Raw genomic sequence first — 17,304 nt, forward strand, 5'->3', positions numbered from 1 at the left:
ATCTGGCATTGAAGGCCAGTGGGGCTTGTGCGCAGGAGCTCCACAAGAATTGGGGAAACAGGGACCGCATTCTTAAAAGGTGCACACAGACTTTCATGTGCACTGGGTCCCAGGGCAAAGCAAAGGCTCCACAGGAATCTGGGTCAGATCTGATTGCAGTTCTTGGAGGGTCTCCTGGGAAAACAAGGGGTGAATGTGGCTTGTTGTGGGGGAAGGGCATTGGAAGCAAAGTTCTTGGGAATATTCATCAGCCTGCCATTCTCTGGAGGTGGCCATTTGGGGAAAATCTGGGCCCCACCCATCAGCACTGAGAAGCCCCAGGGCAAACAATAATCCAGGTGGGATCACAGCCCCACCCATCAGCAAACAGGTTACCTAAAGACACCCCAGGCACACAGCTTCCTCTAATCACACCAGATACAAAGCCCCACACACCAGAGGGGATAGGAATCAGCTCCACCTACCAGCTGGCAGGCATCAGTCCCTCCCATCAGGAAGCCTACAGCAAGTCCCTATACCAACTTCAGCCACAAGGAGGGCAGACACCAGAAGTAAGAGAGGCTACAACTCTATTATCTGTAAAAAGGTCACCACCAAAAACCTATAAAAATGAAAAGACAGAGAACTATAACTCAGATGAGGGAGAAAGAAAAAAACCCAGAAAGACAGCTAAGTGATCTGGAGATTATCAGCCTCCAGGAAAAAGGCTTTAGACTGATGATGCTGAAGATGATGTAAGACATTGGAAATAAACTGGAGGCAAAGATGGATAATTTGCAGGAAACACTGAGCAAAGAGATACAAGATATAAAACTTAAACGAGAAGAGATGCAAAATACAATAACTGAAATAAAAAATTCGTTAGAAACAGCCTACAGCAGAATACAGGAGGCAGAAGAATGAATAAGTGAGGTAGAGGACAGATCAGTGGAAATCACAGATGTGGAACAGAAAATAGAAAAAAGACTGAAAACAAATGAAGAGAGTCTCAGAGAACTCTGGGACAATGTTAAAACACACCAACATCTGTATTACAGGGGTGCCAGAAGGGGAAGAGAGAGAGAAAGGGACAGAAAAAATTTTGGAAGAGATAATAACCAAAAACTTCCCTAACATGGGAAAGGAATCACTCACTCAAATCCAGGAAGCACAATATGTACCATATAAAATAAACCCAAGGAGAAACAGCGTGAGACACATATTAATCAAACTGACCAAAATTAAAGACAAAGAGAAAACACTGAAATCAGCTAGGGAAAAGAAACAAATGACAGACAAGGGAACCCCGATGAGGTTATCAGCAGATTTTTCAGCAGAAACTCTGCAGGCCAGAAGGAAGTGGCATGATATACTTCACCTGATGAAAGGAAAACACCTCCAACCAAGATTACTTTACCCAGGAAGGCTCTCATTCAGATTTGAAGGAGAAAGCAAAAGCTTCACAGATAAGCAAAAGCTGAGAGAATTCAGCAACACTAAACCAGCTTTACAACAAATACCAAAGGAACTTCTCTAGGCAGAAAAGAAAAGGCCACAACCAGAAACAAAAATTCCACAAATGACAAGGCTCACCAGTAAAGGTATATATACAGTAAAGATATGAAATCATTCATGCACGATTATGCCACCAAAATCAGAAATCGTGAGAAGAGGAAAGTACAAATGCAGGGCAATGGAGATGCACTTGCAATTAAGAAACCAACAATTTAAAACAATCTCATATATATATATATATATATATATATATATATATATATATATATAGACTCTTACATCAAAACTTCAGAGTAACTACAAACCAAAAATCTACAATTGATACACAAACGAATAAGAAAAATCAACTCAAATATAGTTCAAGCTCAATCTCTTTAAGAGCTATAGAGTAATCATTAGTACAATCCAATAATTTATTCACTATTTTACTAATAGATTTGTTTTCAACTTTTTTATATTAAAAAAGCTGCAATAAATATCATTATACATTTTAATGTATTTTCATTGTTATCTTCTGTAGTATAAATTCTAAAACTCAAGTTTGAAATTTTAAGGTTCCAGGATATAAATATTACTAATAGGGAGTTCCCGACATGGCTCAATGGTTAACAAATCCGACTAGGAACCATAAGGTTGCAGGTTTGATACCTGGCTTTGCTCAGTGGGTTGAGGATCTGGTGTAGCCGTTAGCTGTGGTGTAGGTTGCAGACGAGGCTCAGATCACCCGTTGCTGTGGTTCTGGTGTAGGCTAGCAGCTACAGCTCTGATTAGACCCCTAGCCTGGGAACCTCCATATGCCATGGGTGCAGCCCTAGAAGAGACAAAAAAAAAAAAAAAATTTATTAATAGCATATCAAAATATAATAAATTATCAAAACCATAATCCACCATATATTTTTAGAGAGCATAGATCATTACGTGTACAAAAAAATTTCTTCTTATAAAGTTGTTTTTTTTTTTTTTTTTTTTGCTATTTTTTGGGCCGCTCCTGCGGCATATGGAGGTTCCCAGGCTAGGGTCGAACCGGAGCTATAGCCTCCAGCCTACGCCAGAGCCACAGCAACGCGGGATCCGAGCCGCATCTGCAACCTACACCACAGCTCATGGCAACGCCGGATTGTTAACCCATTGAGCAAGGGCAGGGACCGAACCCGCAACCTCATGGTTCCTAGTCGGATTTGTTAACCACTGAACCATGACGGGACCTCTTCTTATAAAGCTTATACCTTAACATAGAAATCTAAACAAATCTGGTGTTCCTGTTGTGGCTTAGCGGTAATGAACCTGATAAGTATCCATGAGAATGTGGGTTCGATCCCTGGCCTTGCTCAGTGGGTTAAAGACTCGGCATTGCTGTGAGCCACGGTGTAGGTTGCAGACATAGCTCAGGTCCCTCATTGCTGTGGCTGTGATGTAGGCTGGCAGCTGCAGCTCCAATTTGACCCCTAATCTGGGAACTTCCATATGCCACAGGTGTGGTCCTAAAAAGAAAAAAGTAAAAAATAAATTAATTAAAAAAATAAAGAAATCTTAACAAATCTAAATATAAAAACTTGCAATTTATTCTACATTCGTTTAATTTTATATGTATGACTTTTAAAACTTGGACAATACAGGAATTCCCATTGTGGTGTAATGGGTTAAAGACCTGGCGTTGTCTCTGTGGTGGCCTGGGTCACTGCTTAGGTGTGGGTTTGATCCTTGGCCCAGCACAGTGGGTTAAGGGTCCAGCACTGCCACAGCTGTGGTGTAGGTCACAGCTGTAACTCAGTTCCAATCCCTAGACCAGGGAACTTTGATATGCCATGGGTGCAGCCGAAAAAGAAAAAAAATTTTAATTAAAAAAAAACCTGGGAGAATAAAAATCATTATCAAAACATTCAAGTGAGTACCAGTTGTCAGAGCATTAAAAATTAACACACAGAATGCTATACTGTATTTGAAAGGGATGTGGCAAAAACGATGTAACAATGTATTTTACAGTATTTAAAAAAAATTGCTTTTTGTTTAGTAAAGGCTTGAATCTTCTAAAGTTTAGCCACATTTACAGTTTACTCTTTGGAGTTCCCATCATGGCTCAGTGGTTAACGAATCCGACTAGGAACCATGAGGTTTCAGGTTCAATCCATGGCCTTGCTCAGTGGGTTAAGGATCCGGTGTTGCTGTGAGCTGTGGCTCAGATCCCAAGTTGCTGTGGCTCTGGCGTAGGCTAGTGGCTACAGCTCTGATTGGACCTCCAGCCTGGGAACCTTAGTGTGCCGTGGGTGAGGCCCTAGAAAAGGCAAAAAGACAAAAAAATAAAATAAAAAATACAGTTTACTCTTTAACAATCTGGAAGTTATTTTAGAATGTGATATGAAAAACATCTAACAATTCTTTTCTCCAATAGTTCTCAGTTGTTATAATACACTGTTTGCATGTCCATTTTTTCCTAACTTAAAATGCTTTTTTTATTGTATACTAGAGGTTTTACACATATTGGGAACTATTATCGAGCCATTTTTCCCATTAATTTTGTATGAGGACTATAATATTTTACTTATTTACTTATTTTAGGACTGCAGCACACGGAAGTTCCCAGGCTAGGAGTCAAATTGGAGCTGCAGCTGTTGGTCTATGCCAAACCAACCACAGCAACGCTGGACCCAAGCTACATTTGCAACCTACACTGCTGCAGCTTGCAGCAACGTGGGATCCTTAATCCACTGAGCGAGGCCGGGGATTGAATCTGCATCCTCTGCAGCTGGGTTCTTAACCCGCTGAGCCACAATGGGAACTCCAGGACTATAATATTTTAATTATTGTGGCTTTTTAATGCACTTTTTTTTTTCTGGCCTCACCCATGGCATGTGGAATTTCCCAGCTCAGGGATTGAACCTGCACCATAACAGCAACCCAAGCCACTGCAATGACAATGCTGGATCCTTAACCCACTGCATCACAAGAGAGATCCTTTGATTTTGACTATATTCCCTATGTGTACATCACACACCTGTGACCTATTTGTCTTAGAGCTGGAAGTTTGTACATCCTCTTACCCCCTTTCTAGCCATACTTAAACCTTCTGTGCTTCATTTCTCTCATTTCAAAAAGATAATAGGGAGGAGACGGGATTAAGATGGTGAAGTAGAGAAGGACTGGAGCTCACCTTCTCTCATGAAAAGAACAAAATCACAACCAACCACTGAACAACCATCAACAAAATAGATGGGAAACTACCAAAAAAGGTATCCTACACCAAAAGACAAAGAGGAGGCCACATCAAGATCGTAGGAGGGGAGTACCCGTTGTGGCTTAGCAGTTAACGAATCTGAGTAGGACCCATAAGGATTCTATCCTTGGCCTTGCTCAGTGGGTTAAGGATCCAGCATTGCCATGAGCTGTGGTGTAAGTTGCAGACTCGGCTTGGATCTGGCGTTGCGGTGGCTGTGGCGTAGGCTGGCAGCTGTAGCTCCGATTCGACCCCAGCCTGGGACCTAGCCTGGGACCTAGCCTGGGAACCGCCATACGCCTCGGAAGAGCCCCTGCAGCATCTGGCGTTGAGGGCCAGCAGGACTTGTGTGCAGGAGTTTGCACTGGGTCCCAGAGCAAAGCGGAGACTCAAAGAGGAATCTGGGTCAGACCTGTCTGGGGATCTTGGAGGATCTTCTGGGAAAAACAGGGGGCAACTGTGGCTCGTTGTGGGGGAAGGACATTGGAGGCAGAGGCAAAGGTCTAGGGAGTAATCATCAAGGCGAACTCTCCAGGAGGTGACCATTTTGGAAAAATCTGGCTCCACCCATCAGGGCTGAGAAGCCCCAGGCCAAACAATAAACTGGGTGGAAACACAGCCCCACCCAACAGCAAACAGGCTGCCTAAAGACCTCCCAGGCACACAGTCTAGCCTCTAATCACACCCAGAGACAAAGCCCCACCTACCAGTGGGATAAGAATCATCTCCACCCTCAGTGGGCAGGCACCAGTCAGGAAGCCTGTAGCAAGCCCCTGTACCAACTTCAGCCACAAGGGGGCCAGACATCAAAAGAAGAGAGGCTACAACCCTAACATCTGCAAAAAATAGACCAGACCAAAAATCCATACAAAATGAAAAGGCAGAGAATTATGACTCAGATAGAGAAACAAGAAAAAGAAAAAAGAAAAAAGCTCAGAAAAATAGCTAAGGGATCTGGAGATTACCAATCTTCATGAAAAAGACTTTAATGATGGTAAAGATGATTCAAGATCTTGGAAATAAACTGGAGGCAAAGATTGATAATTTATAAGAAATACTGAACAAAGAAATAGATTAAAGATTAAATAAGCAGAGATGTAAAATAAAATAAATGAAATAATAATGAATTGAAAAACAAATGAAAAGAGCCCTCTTACACTGTTGGTGGTAATGTAAATTGGTGCAACCACTATGGAAAATGTATGGAGATTCCTTAAAAGACTAAAAACAGAATTACCATATGATCCAGCAATTCCACTCCTGGGCATCTATTCAGAGAAAACTGTTACTCAAAAAGATACACGTACCCCAATGTTCATTCCAGCACTATATACAATAGCCAAGACATGGAAGAAACCTAAATGTCCATCAACAGAGGAGTGGATAAAGAAGATGTGGTACATATACACAGTGGAATATTTCTCAGCCATAAAAAGGAATGAAATAATGGCATTTGAAGCAACATGGATGGACTTAGAAATTATCATTCTAAGTAAAGTTAGATAGTGAGACACAAACATGTGGAATCTTAAAAAAGGATGCAATGAACTTATTTGCAGAACAGAAACAGACTCAGACTTTGAAAAACTATGGTCACCAAAGGAGACAGGTTGGGGTGGGGAGGTGGGCGGGGGAGGAAGGGAGGGGCCGGGGGGGTTTGGGGTGGAAAGGTTCTAAAATTAGGTTGTGATGATGACTGTACAACTATAAATATAATAAAATTCACCTAATTTAAAAAAAAAAAACAGAAGAAGAGGTAATAGCAGCACTTACTTCATATAGTTACTGTGTACTTAGAATAGTTCTTGTCACAGGGTAAACACTACATAAGTGTTTGCTACAAGTATTATATAATTAATCTTCAGTATCTTCAGGATACTACATACTATAAAATAGCTGCTGTTATCCTCATCTAATAGATAAGAAAATTAAAATGTAAAGTTTAAGGGACCCACACATGGTAACACAGTTTAAGCAGCAAAGCTGGAACGTGAATTTAATGCCTACTCTAAAATCTATGGTTGAAAAATGTAATGTGTTGGGGTTGAATGAATCCAACTAGGAACCATGAGGTTTCGGGTTCGATTCCTGGCCTCGCTCAGTGGGTTAAGGATCCTGTGCTGTGGTGTAGGCCGACAGCTATAGCTCCAATTTGACCCCTAGCTGGGAATCTCCATGTGCCACCAGTGCGGCCCTAAAAAAAAAAAAAAATGTAATGTGGTTCCTTTCTCATGGCTCATACTTCTCCCCTGATGTGTCTGTATGTTCTGGCCATACTCTCTTTTCAATTTCTCTGTATAACTTCATGCACATCTTCATCCCAGGGATCCAGTGTGAGCTGTTCCAGCCTGGAATGCTGTCCTATAACTACTACTTAGGTAACTGGCTCCTTCCAATCCTATTAGTCTCAGCAGGCCTTTCTTGACCACTTTATCTAAACAGGAACCCTCCCTTCTCCAATATTTTCCACTCCAACAAATGATTCATTTCCTTTCTAAAGCTTTGGATTTTATACTTTATTAGAACTTATTACTTACTACCTTTCCCATCAGATTATAAATGATGGGGAACAAAAACCAAGCAGGAGGCATAACTCTCGCAGACTTCAGGCAATATTACAAAGCCGCAGTCATGAAGAGAGTGTGGTACTGGTACCAAAACAGACATACAGACCAATGAAACAGAACAGAGAACCCAGAAATAAACCCAGACACCTACGGTTAATTAATCTTTGACAAAGGAGGCAAGAATATAAAATGAGAAAAAGACGGTCTCTTCAGCAAGTGCTGTTGGGAAAACTGGACAGCCACATGTAAATCATGAACCTGGAATCTAACCTCACATGATGCACAAAAATAAACTCAAAATGATTTAAAGACTTAAACGTAAGATGAGATACCATCAAACTTCTAGAAAAGAACATAGGAAAAACATTCTCTGACATAAACTGCACAAAGGTCAGTCTCCCAAGGCAACAAAAATAAAAGCAAAAATAAACCAATGGAACCCAATCAAACTGATAAGCTTTTACAGAGCAAAGGAAACCACTAAAAAAAAAAAAAAAAAAAAAAAAAAAAAAAAAAAAAAAAAAAAAAACTACTGACAGAATGGGAGAAAATAGTTTCAAACAATGCAACTACAAACGCTTAATCTCTAAAATATACAAACAACTTATACAACTCAACAGCAAAAAAGCCAACAACCCAATTGAAAAATGGGCAAAAGATCTGAGTAGACATTTCTCCAAAGAAGATATACAGATGGCCAACAAGCATATGTAAAGATGCTCAATATCACTGATTATTAGAGAAATGCAAATCAAAACTACAATGAGGTACCACCTCACACCAGTGAGAATGGCCATCATTAAGAAGTTCACAAATAACAAATGCTGGAGAGGATGTGGAGAAAAGGGAACCCTCCTACACTGTTGGTGGGAATGTAAATTGGTATAACCACTAGGGAAAAAAGTAGGGAGACACCTTAGGAAACCATATATAGAACTACCATATGACTCAGCAATCCCACTCCTGGGCATATATCCAGACAAAACTTACCTTGAAAAAGACACATTCACCCGTATGCAGCACTATTGACAATAGCCATGACATGGAAACAACCTAAATGTCCATCCTCAGATGAATGGATTAAGAAGATGTGGTATATATACACAATGGAATACTATTCAGCCATAAAAAAGGACAAAATAATGCCATTTGTAGCAACATGGATGGAACTAGAGACTCTCATACTAACTGAAGACAGAAAAAGAAAGACAAATACCATATGATATCACATATCTGGAATCTAATATATGGCACAAATGAACCTTTCCACAGAAAAGAAAATCATGGACACGTAGAACAGGCTTGTGGTTGCCAAGGGGGAGGGGAAGGGGGTAAGATGGACTAGGAATTTGGGGTTAATAGATGCAAACTATTGCCTTTGGAATGGATAAGCAATGAGATCCTGCTGTACAGCATTGGGAATCATACCTGGTCACTTATGATGGAGTATGATAATGTGAGAAAAAAGAATGTATACATGCATATGTGACTGGGTCACTTTGCTGTACAGTAGAAAATTGACAGAACACTGTAAACTAGCTATCATGGAAAAAAATAAAAATCATTAAAAAGAAAAAAAAAGATTATAAATTACATGAGAACAGGTTCCTTTTCTGTTTTGCTCACATCTGAGTGCTCACTATGGACTCAAAGCTAACAAGTATATTATGGTATGTGGACATATAACAGGTACTTAGTGTATATTTGTTGAATCAATGAACCACATAGCTTACGTGACCTTGGACAAATCACTCAAACCCTTTGGGCTTCAGGTTTCTACAATGATAAGCTACTTTCTAAATCTAAAATCTAATAAATATATTTTAGTACTTTCATTTGGAAAACAGAACAGTACTGGTTACAGAGAAATTTTTAAAATATATGTTTCCTAACTAAATTTGGCATATTTTAGTATTTAGAGGTATCTATGAATATACTGCAAGTTCTCTCTCTTTTTTTTGTCTTTTTAGGGCTGCACCCATAGCACATGGAGCTTCCCAGGCTAGGGGTCTAATCAGAGTTGTTGTTGCCGGCCTACGCCACAGCCACAGCAACGCCAGATCCTTAACCCACCGAGTGAGGTCAGGGATCAAACCCACAACCTCATGCTTCCTGGTTGGATTCATTTCCGTTGCGCCACGATGGGAACTCCATCTCCCTCTCTCTCTTTTTTTAGCCACACTCATGGCATGTGGAAATTCCTGGGCCAGGGATCAAACCCAAGCCACTGCAGCAGTAATGCCAGATCCTTAACCCGCTGTGCCACAAGAGAACTCCCTTCCAAGTTCTCTTTTTATTCAAATAGACAATACAGAATTCTGAAAATCATTTCTTCTACGTAAATTTATACCCATCCCATCAGCTGGTATATCAAAGCTATATTTAAAAACAAAATTAAAGTTGATATTCCAGCAATCAAGGCCCATATTGCCTTACTGCCAGAGTAGAAAACAAAGAAAAGAGGGTATCACAGAAAATGACTATTTTTTGGTGACTATGGTAATGGCAACCTTTATTGGCAAGCCCTGAATAAAATACAATGAACAAAATAATAAAATGTTAGGTCATGATCTGAAAGGTCAATAATTACTTGCCAGGAAGCAAACTCATAGTACTTGCTCAAGTAATAAGCTCTCCATTTCTTACACAGATAGAAATTATATCTTAGCCGATAGTCAGCATAAATCTTTTCTAGGAATTGTTGATTTATGGAGAATCAGAATATAACAGGCAGTATGGCCTAATGATTAAAGAGTATGGGCTCTTGATCTAGTCTGCCTGAGACTGAATTCCAGCTCCATGACCTACAAGTTATGTTTCCTTGGGAAAATTACTTAACTAATCTGTAACCTCACATTCCTCATTTATAAAATGAGGATAATAGAAGTACCTATGGGAATTCCCATAGTGGTTCAATAGTAATGAACCTGACTAGGATCCATGAGGACACAGGTTCAGTCCCTGGCCTCATTTAGTGGGCTAAGGATCTGGCATTGCCATGAGCTGTGGTGTAGGCCAGTAGCTATAGCTCCAATTCAACCACTAGCCCGGGGAACTTCCACATGCTCCAGGTGCAGCCCTAAAAGTATCCATTCCAAAGTTATGTTGTTGTTTTTTTTAAAAGATTAAATAAGTTAATACATCAGCAAGCAAAACTAACTGATAACTGCTCTCAAGGGTTTCTAATGGACCAATATTGTTGTATAAGCAAAGTTATACCATTACCAGGGTGATACATGATAGTAAAAAATGGTTTTACTACTGCAAACTTTCAGGTCAACAACTCTGAAGATATTTCAAGGTATGTAAGTCTGAAACAAAGCACTTAACACATACTGTTATTATAAATACCAAATTTCCCTAAGGAAAAGCCTAGGACTGTAGTGTCCAGTTAATTTTAGTTAATTAAAATAAAATAAAATTCAAAGATTAAATTCCTTAGTTGCATTCTTTAGTTGCACCTTTCAAGTGCTTAGTAGCTGCATGTGGCTAGTGTCTCCCATATTGGACAGCAGAGATGTAGAACACAAGACATTATCAAAGAAATTCTAAGAAATGGACTAATCTAGATGTAACTAGGAAATAAAATGCTGAGTAAATTCAATAATTCAATAGCTGTACTATCTAGATAACAAAAAAGTTAAAAGATACATCTGTTAAAAAGGAAACACTTTCAAAAGTAATATTTAAAGGCAATAATTAAGATGTGATTATTTCAAGTCTCCAAAGTAAAATTGCTTAATAAATAGAAGCTACCCACCAAAAGTTACCAATATTTCTAACATGTCTAACTAAATGAGAGGTTCAGTCTTTACCCTTCAAAAAGTTAAATTCTGTAATTTTACCTCTGTTCTAAGATCAGTGTTCTAATGGAGGAGGTGGCACAGGAATGCAGCAGAGTTCAAGTGTGGAATTCATTTGTTGAGACAAATATTTTCCAATTCTATAAAAAATGAAAATGAAAACCTGTGAAATATTGAGAGATATTATTCTTAAGAATATAATGTAAAGGAGAAAGAACAATTTTGATTTATAATAGTTTACCTAATATAAAAATAATTAGAATTACTTCTAAATTTCTATAATAGCTAGGATATACTTACACACCATTTTCAAATCTAAACTAAAAAACATTAGATTTGGGAGTTCCCGTCATGGCTTGGTGGTTAACACCTCCAACTAGGAACCATGAGGTTGTGGGTTCAATCCCTGGCCTTGCTCAGTGGGTTAAGGATCTGGTGTTGCAGTGAGTTGTGGTGTAGGCTGCAGACACGGCTTGGATCCCGGGTTGCTATGGCTCTGGTGTAGGCTGGCGGCTACAGCTCCGATTCGACCCCTAGCTTGGGAACCTCCATGTGCCGAGGGAAGCAGCCCTAGGAAAGGCAAAAAGACAAAATAAAAACAAAAACAAAAATTAGATTTGGAGAAAAGAAGTCTGAATTTTAGTTTCAAAACTGCCATTAAATATCTGTAAAGACTTTGAATATATTATTTACATTTTTCTGGAGGCTCATCTGAATAGTCTATAAAAATAAGTACTTTCCAGTCCAAAATCCTGATTCCAACTTTCTTTTGTTTTGGCTATGCCCACAGCATTTGTAAGTTCTCAGGCCAAGGGTCAAACCTGCACTACAGCAATGACCTGAGCCACAACAGTGGCAATGCCAGATCCTTAACCACAAGGCCACTAGAGAACTCCACTATAAACTTCTGAAACACATTGCAATGATCTCTCTCTCACATACACATCATTAAAATTTTAATGTGCAGTATAAGACCAAGCTTAAATAATAAGTACCAATGGCTACATTATGATTCTGGCTGAGTTTCACAGAACTGAATATTTTATCATTTGGGGAAAGAACACAGAAAATGCTATTACTTGAACAGAAACATATTAAAAGTTTTTTCATCAGAGAGAATCATTTTCCAATTGCTAAAAGTATACTTTTCTCATAAAGTAATAACTATTATTATGTAGTTGCTAATCACATCATTTTCTACCTCTTTGATTCAAAACTGTATCACAACTTTAAAATCAAAAACACCAAAAGAAAATTAACATTTTAAAATATGTTCATTAACAAATTTTCTTTTAGGAGTTCTTGTCATGACGCAGTGGAAACGGATCTGACTAGGAACCATGAGGTTGCCGGTTCGACTCCTGGCCTTGCTCAGTGAGTTAAAGATCCAACATTGCTGTGAGCTGTGGTGTAGGTCGCAGAGGCGGCTCGGATCCTGCATTGCTGTGGCTGTGGCACAGACCAGCAGCTGTAGCTCCAATTAGAACCCTAGCCTGGGAACCTCCATATGCCAAGGGTGCGGCCCTAAAAAGCAAAAAAAAAAAAAAAACTTTTAATACAAAGATTTGCAATAAAATTCTCTTGGCGTTAAATTACATTAACTAGTCAAGTCTCCAATGTTTTTCAAACTGAAGATGTATCAGGACCTGCTACTTCAACCATAGTAGCTGACTTCTGTCTCATATACTGGTCTATCACATTAGTCTTTTATTCCATGGGAAGTTCTGCCATGGGGAAAAAACTTGAAAAGTACTAACAGAATATCTCTGGAAAGATACACAAGGAACTGGTAATACTTTGGAAAGGGGCGCTTGATGACAAGGAGAAAGTTTCTTTGTACCTTGGGAATTTTGAACCACCAAAATAACTGCCAGATTGTGAAGCAGTGAAGGCAGACAGTGAAGGCAGGCAGGCAGACTTGAGAGTTATGCTGGGAACCTCTCAGAGACAGGTCTCTGACAATCTTTGAGGGCTAAGGCTAGATACTCAACAGGCTCTCAATTTGAAGAAAACAAAAAACAAAAATCCCCAAGATAATCCAACAGGGCAAATGATAGGAAAGCTGAGCCATTCAAAGTGTGTTCCTGAACCACAACAAAATTAACCTGGAGATCATTAACAACAGTAAATAAAAACCTAAACAAACCCCAACTACCTGGAAATTTTTAATTATACTTTTAAGTAATTTATGGATCAAAGAAGGTATTAAAACCAAAATTAGTAAAAGTGCCAAATTCAATGCTAAGAAAGATATAACATATTAAAACTTGTGGGGTGTAGCTATGGCTCTAATGGCATATACAGGAAGTTCTCACTCTCATGTATAAAGCAAAGACATAGTTCCTATATGCATTTAAAAGTTTCAGTTAACCTGGTACCTTGCAAAGCTAAGAATGCCTACACTAGCAAAGAGGCTGCAAAAAAAATCAATGGTTTTAACTATTGATAGATATCTATCTCAAGAAGCCAGATAGAAGAGCAAATGCATACAACAGACAAAATAATCAACAAACCCAAAAGTTAGTTCTTTGAAAAGATTAATAAAATCTGACATACCCCTAGTAATAATGATTAGAGAAAACAAAAATTACTATGAAATTTTAGACATCAAAAAGAGGATAAGATCAACCTCCTTCCAATAAATGTGATACTTAGCATGAAATGAATATATTTCTTGAAAAATATAAATTACCAACACTAAAAGAAACAGAATATCCAAATAACCTCATGGCTGTAAAAGAAATGTAATCTATTAGTAAGACTCTTTCCATAAAGAAAATCTCAAGTGCAGATGGTTTCACTATGGGATTCTTTCAAACAATTAAGGAGGAAACAAACCAAGCTTGTACAAAGTCTTCAGAAGAACTGAAAATAATAGAAGACTTTCCAATTCTTTTCAAGAACTGGAGTAACCTTGATGTCAAAAACTGACAGACATTACAAGGAAGGAAAATCATAGACTAACCGTTCTCATGAACACAGATGCAAAAATTATACCAATGTATTAGCAAATGAAATTTAGCACTATATATGAGACATTAAAAATAAGGACCATCTGACAAAATTCAATACCCATTCATGATAAAACCTACTAGAAAACTCATAAAGGGTATCGATAGAGAGCCTATACAAAGTGTCACAGTCAGTGGTAAAATACTGAAAACTTATTTTCTGAGGTTGAAAACAAGAAAGAGATGATCATTATCAGCACTTCTGTTCAACAACATTGTACTGGAGGGTCTAGCTAGTACAGAAAGTCAAGAAAAAGATATAAGAATTATAACTAGAGAAGAATAAATGTCATTATTTACTTATGATATGATTATTAATAGACAATATGAACATGTATCAAGAAAATTCAAAAGATTCTACAAATTAATAAGTGAATTTATCTAGGTTTCTAGATATAAGGCTAACATATAAAGATCAATTATATTTCTGTAAACCAGTGTTTTTAAAAAACACAACTTCCAGGAGTTCCTGTCGTGGCACAGTGGTTAACAAATCCGACTAGGAACCATGAATTTGCGGGTTCGATCCCTGTCCTTGCTCAGTGGGTTAAGGATCTGGTGTTGCGGTGAGCTGTGGTGTAGGCTGACAGCTACAGCTCCAATTAGACCCCTAGCCTGGGAACCTCCATGTGCCGAGGGAGCGGCCCTAGAAAAGGCAAAAAGACAAAAACAAAACAAAACAAAAAACACAACTTCCAACAGCATTTTAAAAAGACAGAAATCTAACAGAAGATGTGCAAGACCATCACACTGAAAACTAGAAAACATTTTAAGAAAATTTAAAGGTTTAAATACATTGAAGGATATATACCATGTTCACAGGTTGGAGATTCAAGGTAAAAAATGTCAATTCTCCCCCAATTTATTTCTAGTTCCAAAACAATTAATCAAAATCCCACTCATCTCCTTTTGAAAGGCAACTGACAAGCTGATTCTGAAATCCCTATGAAAATGCAAGGAGCCAAGAATAACTAAAGCAGTCTTGAAAAACAACAGAAACTGGAGGGTTATGCTCCAAAATATTGACTTGTTAGAAAGCCATAGTAATTAAACTGTACAAGAATAGAAACTAAAACTTACCAATGAAAACAATACGCCTAGAAACAGTCACACACAAATAGGACTATTTGATTTGTGACAAAGGGAAACGGCAGTGTAATAGGGAAAAGACGATCTTTTAAATAAAAGACACTGGGTCAACTGGATATTCCTATGGAAAATAATGTATCGTGATCTTTAACCTTACATAACTCACAAAGTAAATTCCAAAAAGAATGTAGATCTAAATGTGAAAGTAAAAAAACAAACAACAACAAAAAACCACAGCCAAAACATCTTTGTGTCTTTTAGAGCAGGCATTTTAAGCAAACACAGAAAGCACTAACCATAACAACAAAGATAAATTGGACTGTATTAAACTTGTCATCAAAAGACATTTCAGAGAGTGAAAAGTCAAGCCAGAGACCAGAAGAAGATATCAACAATAGGATAGCCCAACACCTCGGGAGAGATCTGACTGCTTGGCCTGGGGGCTGGGGCAGGAAAGCTATAAGGTCCCTAACTTCTCTAGGGTAGGGAGTACATCTCAGATGTATTTGTACTTCCAGTTCCTGACAGGGCCCTGCACATAGTTAGCACATAGTTCATGATCATTGAAGGGCTTAACAGCAAAAAAGCAGTCAATGGCAGACTTAGCAGAGGCAAAGACTACTAGTTCCCATCCAATACAGATGTACGCCTCCACTGATCTAGTCTATATGCTCATCTAAAGCCATTTCTGAACCTTACTTAGTAGACAAGTATGACCAAATGACTAAGTTCTGGTCAATGAGATCAGAGGAAATACTGTGTAGGGAATTCTAGAAAGGTTTCTTAAAAGATGAAAGGTATGTCCCCTTTTGTCTTCTGACTTTCTTCCTCTCTTTCTTCAGCCTAGATCATGGATGTAATGGCTAGATAGCCAGCAACCATTCTGTGAGAACAGAAGCCACATGCTAGGGATGGCAGAGGAAAAAGAGAAGGAGGCTGGGTAATTGAAAAGTCTATGGAGTTTCCATATTAGTTCTAGACTACTATTTCTGAATTTTTTTATAAGACCAAGAAATGTACTATCTTATAACAATGGTTATTTCTTTTGCTTTTTATTGTCTTTTTTTTTTCAGGCCGCACCTGCGGCATATGGAAATTCCCAGGCTAGGGGCAGAATCAGAGCTGTAGGCCACGGCCTATGCCACAGCCACAGCAAGATACAAGCAGCAGCTTGAGGCAAGGCCAGATCCCTAACCCACTGAGAGAACCCAGGGATCAAACCCGCATCCTCATGGATACGGTTCTTAACCTGATGAGCCACAACAGGAAATTCACAATCATTATTTCTTTTCTGTTTCTAGCAGCCAAACATAATTCCTACCTAAGGTAAGAAAGAGACTCTAGCAACAAATCTATGGTCTAAGAAATCAACAAGTCATTTCACCTATGCTTCAACCGAACGCTGATAAAGTGTTTAAGATACTTTCACTGAAATTTGTAGGATGGGGGGAGGTGTAGAAAGTAAAACTGAATGAAGAATCTATACTCTGTGAAGGTACATCAATCACCAATATAGTTCAGGTAGAGGAGTGGTTACAGGAGCTTAGTACACTGATAAGATTTACTAACACAGTACTATAATTTCTTGCCAACATTTGGGAGTTATGTTCTAGAAAAGTAATGTGGCTTATAAACTGCGACTGGCCAAAACCAAATTATATGAAAATAAGAAGGAAAAAATAAACATTTTAATAAGAGATGTTAAATCAGCTGTTTAAAACCTGTTCAGAAATTCCCGTCATGGTGCAGTAGAAACAAATCTGACTAGGATCCATGAGGGCGCAGGTTCAATCTGTGGCCTTGCTCAGTGGGTTAAGGATCCAGTGTTGCCAAGAGCTGTGGTGTAGGTCGCAGATGCAGCTTGGATCTGGTGTTACTGTGGCTACGGTGTAAGCCAGCAGCTACAGCTCCGATTTGATCCCTAGCCTGTGAACCTCCATATGCCGTGGGTGCGGCCCTAAGAAAGCAAATAAATAAATAAAATAAAATGTGTTCAAATAAAAAAACAGTGAATTTTCTACAGACTAACCTCCTTTAAGCTTGCAAGTAACACTAATGTAGCACAACAGTTAGATAAGGCTGATTCTCCCACATTATGCACACTATTCTACTTCATAAAGATTTTTAAA

General features: G+C 38.7%; 2 long non-coding RNA genes across 29 annotated transcripts in view; both read right to left on the reverse strand.

Moving 5' to 3' along the window:
* LOC146396078 (uncharacterized) overlaps positions 1-17,304 on the reverse strand; it is a 1,511,729-nt gene that overhangs the window by 810,026 nt on the left and 684,399 nt on the right. The window lies entirely within an intron of this gene.
* Positions 1-17,304, reverse strand: part of HYCC2 (hyccin PI4KA lipid kinase complex subunit 2) — an 81,836-nt gene that overhangs the window by 54,394 nt on the left and 10,138 nt on the right. For 20 of the 28 annotated variants that reach the window (XR_002339352.2, XR_002339346.2, XR_002339347.2 and 17 more), the window contains exon 3: positions 11,118-11,215. This is a non-coding gene — a long non-coding RNA (hyccin PI4KA lipid kinase complex subunit 2). Of the gene's footprint in view, positions 1-11,117; positions 11,239-17,304 lie in introns of all 28 variants that reach the window. The other 8 variants (XR_014828879.1, XR_014828871.1, XR_002339341.2 and 5 more) reach the window with 1 other exon arrangement.

Source organism: Sus scrofa, chromosome 15, assembly GCF_054392235.1.
Source record: "Sus scrofa isolate SSC_HxYL_T2T_F1_AM1 chromosome 15, Sscrofa_HxYL_maternal_Yorkshire_Landrace_v2.0, whole genome shotgun sequence".
Taxonomy (NCBI): Eukaryota; Metazoa; Chordata; class Mammalia; order Artiodactyla; family Suidae; genus Sus; species Sus scrofa.